Source organism: Manacus candei, unplaced genomic scaffold, assembly GCF_025592945.1.
Source record: "Manacus candei isolate 608988 ecotype Guabito, Panama unplaced genomic scaffold, ASM2559294v1 h1tg000093l, whole genome shotgun sequence".
Lineage (NCBI taxonomy): Eukaryota > Metazoa > Chordata > Aves > Passeriformes > Pipridae > Manacus > Manacus candei.
Window position 1 is genome coordinate 1,763,720 of NW_026138141.1, and position 8,613 is coordinate 1,772,332.

General features: G+C 35.9%; 1 long non-coding RNA gene across 1 annotated transcript; it reads right to left on the reverse strand.

Moving 5' to 3' along the window:
* Window positions 1-1,068: 1,068 nt before the first annotated feature.
* LOC127460999 (uncharacterized) lies at window positions 1,069-8,181 on the reverse strand. The gene is made up of 3 exons (XR_007899946.1): window positions 7,706-8,181; window positions 6,037-6,153; window positions 1,069-5,799 (listed from the first exon to the last, which is right to left on the reverse strand). It is a non-coding gene; the product is annotated as an uncharacterized LOC127460999 (long non-coding RNA).
* Window positions 8,182-8,613: the final 432 nt, after the last annotated feature.

The following is an 8,613-nucleotide window of genomic DNA, read 5'->3' on the forward strand; positions in this document are numbered from 1 at the left end:
AAATTTAACTTTGAACTTCCCTCACTATCAAGGAAAAGTGACAAACCTTTGTACCTTATTGCTCCACATCAAAAAAAAAAAAAAAAAACATAGGTAATTCTTCTTCTTCTTCTTTTTAATTTATTTTTAATTTATTCATGGAAAAAGCTAGACTTTCTTACCTGCTATTTTGATATTTTGACACAATATAGCCCCATTTTGTAGACAAGCTGCTGAAACATGAGCAGAATATAGACTATCGCTGAATTAAAGAATTATAAAACCTTTAAACTTTGTCCTTCTTCATCACCTTTTGGCTAATAAAGTTCTGTTTACTGTACTGGTTAACACAAATCAGTAGCTGGCAAAGCCTGTAGTGCAGTTTTGAGAGGCAAAGGTGGGTTGATAGTGACCAGCTCTTCCTCTGCCAGGATTCCTTACCTGAGTGTTAAAAGGAACAGGTTAAGTTTTCTTCCAGGCTCTTCTCAAGGTGAAAAAGGAAAGTGGCTTGGGATGAGAGGCAGGAGAGGCAAGCAAGTTGTAGCATTTTAAAGGGTTCATAAAATTATCCCCTATATGTGTAGAAACAGCCAGCGAAAAGGAATGATGCCTTGTGATTGCCTTACAAGTGTACATACCCATAAGATCTGCAACGGTGGAAAGGAGACAGATGGGACAAATGAGATGCAATTGTTTTTCCTGTCTTTTATGACTAATCCTGCTTTGTATTTTTGGTTCTGAGACACTGCCTGGAACCTCCATGACAACAGCATCTTTTGACATTGGCAGTGTCCTTTCTCCCCTCCCTCTCCAACTCCAAGTCTTTCTCACTAAGCAGTTCTCTTCAATATCAGACATATGCTAACTTCTAAGTGTTGCATCAAATAACCTGACACTGATGGAAATGTGTGTTCGTTTTCCAGGCCTGGTTATGAGAAAACCCAGCAAAACATGCTGTGGGTTTATATCTGAGAACATGGCTTCTGTCCAATAACATGTCAAGTTTGTCAAAATTGTCTGACTGAAGCCCTTTATTCTCACACAGTGGTGAAATGATTTGCCTGAAGGGGAAACAGAGCATTAATAAATTGAATGAATTGTACATTGTTCATGACAGACTCTAATGGTACAGTCTTCTGTGTACTGTACATTCCAGATACCACCTCAGGTCCTGCTGATTAATATTCATCAGTATAAAAGCATAAGAATCAACCCGGGATTGGTAGCACAAATCAGACACTCTGAGGATGCCTCACTGAAAGCATTTCCCAGGCTAGATAATGTGCCACCTAGTCTTAAAACATGGCAATATATCATGTTTCCACTGTCAATGGTTCATCAGTCTGATGACATGGCAAAACTGGCAATTCAGGCTTTAAATGCTCATGTCATAATGTCAAGATTAACATACACTTAGAAATGTGGAGTAAACCAGACTTGTTCCTTTTATTGCCCTAATTGTCATAGTAAAGGATCTGAAAACATGGATATTACCTTGTTAAGTTCTATACAATTTTTTAACTCTTTGAGAAAAAACAGAGTAAATTTTTCTTTCTAAGTGATTCTTACATCTTTATGAAATACCAAGAACTTGAAAGTCTTGCTAGATGTTTTTTGGTCCGAATGAAAACTTAAGGGGAAAAAGCCACTCTATATTTTACTGTATCATGGATTTATTACAATATGGAAAAGAGAAATAAAAAAAAAAAGATTTCACATTGTGCAGAAATGTAAGGAAACATTGGTACAGGGTTGACTTCCTCAGTACACTGCTCTAAGTTGATTTTCTACTGTGGAAATTCAAATGTATACTAAAATGTTTCATGCATGCTTATTTAAAGGTAGAGAAATGCCAGCATTTTAGGAGAAAGTCCAACTCCAGGCATGGTGTTACAGATTACCATTGTTCAGTGAATGTCTTAGTGGTTTTAACAACCAAGCACTTGAAAGTAAAGACAGAAGGGATGGTGTTTGATTTCCTAAACCAGAAATTGGTACAAATGTAAGTTTTTTACCTTACCACTCAGTAATGGGGGAAAAAAACCAACAACAAAACAACCAAGCAAAATCCAACAAAAACCCGAAAGCCCACAGCCACCAAACATTTACCCACATGGAAGTCTCCACAAGTACTGTCAAAGTCCACTACAAACAGAGGTGTTTTAAAGATTCACCTCTGGAAATCAATCAGATTATATTTGTTTTCCAAGACAATTGCAAGTGTACAATTCAGATGGGTCAGTAGTATATTCTCTTTATTCAAATACTGTCTCCATATTCACTCACTTCCTCATCTGTGTGTTCCAGTTCACCAAGAAACTAAGCTCTCTGGAGAGGTTTTGTTCTCTCCCAAATGAAAAGAAGAAAAAAACCTAGTCTTCAGCAATTCCAAGGGAATATTGTGAATTTTAATTCATTTCAGAGCAAAAAGTATCATGATAATATTTTCATAACATTTTGATGGTATCTTTCTCTTTTACTTATGCTTTGGTATAAAAAGTCATCAATAAATCACAGTCTTCCTCTTACAAACTGAAATTCATTGTTCAGCCTTCTTGAGTGTCTGGAGTAACTGAAGCTACAGTATGACAAGTAGGATGATAAGATTGTAAGTTTAGGCTTACATTAATTTTTTAAAAAACCCCATAATTATTATCTGAAAGCCTTTCTCAACTCTACCTTTCCTGATGGTGGTGTTCTGAAGAGCAATATGTTCTATGCAAAGATTAAACAAATTGGTAGCTTCCCATACAGCCTTGTGACTCACTCTGCAAATGTCTCTGCTGATATCAGCATGTTGAATACCAGAAAGAAAGTGACCCAGCAATGACTCTGAGTAGCTCCATGGACTGAAGCAAATATTTACATTAATTCAGACAACGGGGAGGTGGGGTGGCAAAATGAAAGCCATATTTGTCCTAAGAATTATGTCACTGTTCCAAACACAGCTTCTCTGTGCAAAAGCGAGGAGCATTTTAATTACCCTTCTCCTCCCCCCTCATCAAAATATTTTTAGGATTACTTGACTGTGCTAACTCTGTGATAGCCAGTTGTCAAGAACAAAGGGCACTGTATTCCTGAGAGAAAGAGGTGCTCTTCTGAGCAATCAAAATTCTCAGAGATGCACAAAAAAATAGGTTGTCCCTAATTTGATAATTTGTGATATCAACTGGGAAGTTAATAACTGTACCTAAATAATTGGATTGCAAAATATGTAAATATTGGCATAGTCCTCTTACGTTCAGAGGAAAAGGTTGCCTTTTAGAAAAAGGTGGCTTTTAAAAAATCAATAGGAGAAAAATAAGCATGAATTACTGTTAAAAATGTTTTTTATATTCGTGTACTTCTTTAATAAAAGTGTAGCACTTTTTCTTCAAACATTTGAACAGTCCCCTGGAAATTAGCATGTCTTAAAGCTAGAATAAGTAATCTGGGAAGACTACCAAATGCTGGGTTGATAATCTTTTTTTCCCTTGGTTTAGCAAACACTTTTAGGTAGAGTTCAGTAAACTGAAAATGCAGAGGAAGCATTCAGATTTGTTTTCTATATATAAAACATTTTGGCTGCCTCCTGCAGCAGTTCAGATTTGTCCTTAACATATTGAGATCCCTTATCCTTTTGATGCACACACAGGACTGGATGCATTGATAACTACTCTGTTATTGTCCCTCTTCCTTCCTTTCCTAGAGAAATGTCTTTGGTTTGCTTTTTTTTTTTGGTGGTTTGTTTTGTTTTTCTCTAAAAAGACAGCACAATCACTTCATTACAAATACAACTTTGTGCTGTATTGCTTAATACTGATTTTCCAGATAAGCCATACACTATTGTTTAGACATTCATCCGGTAAGATGATGGGAACACTTCTGACAGCAAAACTTGAAAAAAGAATTAACCAAGTAATTTTATATGAATAATCTCATATATAACATTTATTGTTCTCTTTCTGTAGTGTTGGTTTTTGGAAATTAACTTGGAATGCAAAAAAATAATATTTAAGAGTCAGAACAGAGTTTTTCTTCCTTCAAAATGAAATAGTAGCAATAGCCATATTGCCAACAATAAATAGTTTACAACCAAAATTTCTAAAGCTTAAAACCTATTCTTAATTCAGTATTCCAGTGCATCCTCTTACTGCTCTTACAACTTTAAATAGTTCTGACAAAACCTCACATAATGCCATCTGTAAAAAGTAAACTACTTTTTGGGTTTTAGTGATATAATACAGATTGAAGACAAATGCTGTCTCCAGCAACATTAAAGAGAAACACAGTATACTATAAGACAGACCTAACACAAAACGATGTTTATTTTATTGTGTACTTTGTCCTTTGAGTTCATAATTCATAAACCAAAATTTTCTGTGTTCTTACATTAAAGTTTTCATTCACAAAATCAAAGCAATATCCTTTCTAAACTAAAAAGGTTTCAGTGGTCTCATAGGTTTCTAGAAGATGAACAATGTTGTCATTATGCGAAAGGGTTTTAAAGGACTATAATGTTATAGATGTCAGCTATAAAATTTTTGACCCAGTAATGATGATAAGTTTGCACTGAGGATAAGTGTTCCCAGATAAAAGCATGATTTCATACCTTTGGGCTCAATCTGCTGTTTTCTCTCTATATGACTATCAGACAAAAATGGGGGGGGGGAAATTAAAAAATTGCTCAGGAATACCAAAACAGTTTTTGCACCTTATTTTTGAAAAAAAAAAAAAAAAAAGAAAGGAAGAAAGAAAGAAAAAAACCCCCAAAAAAACCAACAAAACAACAACCCATCCCTCAACTCAAAATTCAGTCATTAGTATTTATTATCATATATTTGTTTCTTGTAGTTCCCTAATTGTAACTAAAAGACACATCTTTTCAAATATCGTATTTTTGAGACTGAGCCAAGGAAACCAAGCAAGATAGTAGGGAAATGTCAGTCCTGAAGACCAAACTAGTGGTATGCCATAGCATAGAAAATTTCATGGGGAAAAAAATAAATTGTATTATTTTCACTCTAGACATACTCAGTAGGGAAATTTAATCTTTGGTCAATGGGAGGGTCAAGTGCTGGTAGTATTAATCTCTTTTTAAGTTATGTAAGGGAAAAGCTTCTGTTTGTTTCAAGGCAGGATGCTCTTATACTGTTTCTATAGTCAATTCATAGGTATTCTGAGAAAGACAAACTTTCTGAAAGAGAGCACATCTAAAGCAAAACAAAGCCTCCTTTGCTGTACAGTGATTGATGTTTCTGCTTGTCTCATGTTTACTGGGTATATGTTAATTCTTTATATCAAAGACACATCTTTTAGACTTGGTTCAGAAGTGTTGGCAAGATGAAAAATACTAGCACAGGCTTTTTCGACAGCTTAGTAACTGCTTAAGATTACTGAACAAAACCCCCATAGTTTCTCAGTCGCTTATATAGGGTTCTATGAGATGCAACTACATGGTGTAACCAGACATAACTTCAGACTGCACTTCACCCAGTTTGACTAACTAGTTCTCTTTCTCAAAGGGAAATGCAGAGAAAGATTTCTGAAACTTCAAATGAGTTCTACAGTACTTCCAGCATTTTACCCCTCCCTTCAAAAGTTAGGCCCCATTTTAAGTTACACCAGATTTCTGGGTTTTTTAGTCATCTTGTTTCTATTCATAGAATAATGGTAGTTCCTCTTCCAAACGCAGAGATGTTGCTCTGTCTTTGGTCTCCTAGTGCAGTGTTTCAGGCCTTCTGATGGAAGATGGAAGAGCTCCTGCTTGGTTCTTCACACTTTCACAGCATTTGTAGAGACATAGTCGTGCAACCTTGAGATCAATAGTAGACCTGGCAGCTGGCAGAGAGATTTCAAAGAATTTTAATTGCTCCTTTGAAAGTGCCTCGAAACTTCATAACTAGACTGTCTTGGCAGAATCTTTAAAGAACTGCAGTTTTCAGATGTGAAAATATAAGCTTCCCCCCCACCCCGCTTCAGTAGTTTGCTTGTGAACCACAGCATATTCATTTACTAGCTGGTTCCTATTATTAACAGGAAAGATTAATTTTAAAACAGAAAGCATACTCAATTTACCTTATTTTTGACTGTCCCTTATTGTCTCTGAATCACACAGGTTCCATAGTGGAATGTCTTTCAAAGACAAAACTTCAGTAGTATGGAAATAAGAATGGAGTGGGTGTTGCTCATCATCTGTGATTTTACAAAGTTTCTTGAAATGGTTTGTCATGAATGAAAGCAAGCTGAGTGTCACAAGAGCCAAGGTGGTAGAAAGTGACACAGAATAATGAATTATATTTGCTATTTTTACACTTTTTTAAATACTGTTGCTTTTATCCATTTGAAACAAACACAGCTTTGTGTTTGTATTTCTCTAAATCAGATAAAAAATTACAAAGAAGCCTATGCTAGAAGAGGGTATCCAGATCGCTTTTTACCACAAAAAGATTCTGCAAGACCAAGGTCAACCAGATAAAGAGGAAGCTAGAAGAAATATGCAAACTTTAAAACCAAAGTTGAAGACTCAATGTGAATACTTTTTTAATGAGCATTGAACATTTTCCATTGTCTAAACAGTCAAGTAGTAGTTCAGGTGTCAAAGTTATTTGACTAATTTTAAGAGATGATCAAATTTCATGATCTGTCTTAAGTGACAAGTCAGAGTAAACTACTGACTATGAAATCCTGTTAATGAAATTAAGGAATTTAAGTCAAACCTAAATCTCTGAAGTGTTCATGTTCTTGGATATCAGAAACAAACACCTGAAAATTCTTGTTTACTTCTAACAGTCTGCTGACACCTCTGTTTTGGCATTTGTACTCTTTCTCCACTTCCAGTCGAGACGTGGAGGAATAAAAGCTTCTAATCACATACAGCTTTTATGTCACCACTTCTAGTAGCGGGCTTTTCCCCCCCACCTTTGATTCCCATTTAAATGGACTTCTAAATCATAATGTGATAAATCTATCACTGATGTAATTACTCCTTATCCAGTATTCCAGTTGTAAAAGAGTGAATGACAGCTATAGACTATTTTCCTCGAAATAATTTCAGCGTAACTTGAGGGGATATTTGAGAATGTATGTTAAGAATATTCTTTAATTTTTTACACATTAGAAAAATTTTATTTGCGTCTTGTTCTACTGCCCAAAATCTCAGTTGAGGAAGAAAAGACTCTATATATTGCACATTCATTAGATTCAGAGGGAGTATACATCCTGATATTTAACTTCCATGTCAAGCGATAAAGGTAGAAAAAGCTTTCAAGATAGCCATACTTTTATATCAGGTATTTAGTTCTGTTCCTTAGATTAAAATAATTTAAAGTAGTAAAACCTATTTTGAATTCACATTTGAAGTTCTATTTAATCTTACACTGAGAAATAATTTTTCCCAACGTTTTTTAATTCAAACTTTTTTTTTTAAGCTACGTCCAGCAGTCATAAACTTGGGAAGGAATTAAAAAAAAAAAGTTAAGTCAGCACAGCATTGCTATTTGAGGGCTTGCCTCCATTTTTCTTCAAGCTGTCTGAAATACCCAGGTTGATCTCAGAAGCAGAACTGAGAAAGCTCATTCTTGGAAACCACACATTTCTTCACTATTTGAAGAAATCATGATGTCCAAAGCAAAACATACATGTCTTGGTTTTTAATTTTGAGGGACACAGACATCTTCTGTATTAAGAAGCAATGGAACTAGCCTACAAAGCACAAATTACCACTTTCAATTTCTTGATTTTCTACCTGTTCTTCACATTTAATGTTGCTCAAGACTGGACAAGACAGATCCATGGAAACATGGTTTGGAAGAGCAGAACCTTATCAGATTATTACTTTATCTCAGAATGAACTAAAATAACGTACATCTGCTGCTGCATGTGCTAGTTTAAGAAATCCGATTGGGAAAGATTTCAAGCATGGAGAGACATTTATGGAGCTTGAATGGACTGATATCTTACTGGACTGACTGTTATTCCCCAGTTTATCCTTGATTTCATACTAAGTTTAATGTACCCCGATGTTATTCCCCTTTGTCCCTCAGATTTTCCCTCCAAAAGTTGTTTACTCCCCTCTTCTCCCCTGCTTTCCCGCTCCTCTGTCACTGATTGGCTGAGAGTTGCCGCAGTGTAGAGTGAGCCCCCATTGGTCCCTTCCCCTGGATACCCACAAGTCACACCCACCTTTTCCCTGTCTCCCAATCCTGTCTCACCCTTGGTTGTCAGTCCCATGCACCTCTCCAGTTATGAATCCTCCCCTCACCCTTACCCTATATAAGTCCCTATTGCACCCAGACCCTCAGCTGCGTCTGAACCCTTTTGTGTGGTGCCGCGTCCCTACTCCTTTTCCCCTCAGGCCGTGGCATTTATCCCTTCAGAAAGTGTAAAAAAGTTCTTAAGTGGGACACTGCCTTTTACTTATCAAATATTACTTTCTTTGGTGAGGGAATTTCATGTTTACTGTCAGTAAGAATACTGCCAGACATGGCAAAACAGAACACTTCTAGATGACGTGTAAGTATCAATACCTCTCTCACTATCTGTATGTACACTGGAAATACACATTCATTATGTGTTAAAAGTGTCTAGTTCAATTCTATTTCTTTTATTCTAATTTTTTCTTACTGTAGAAGGATAAAATCTTCAGGTGTTTAT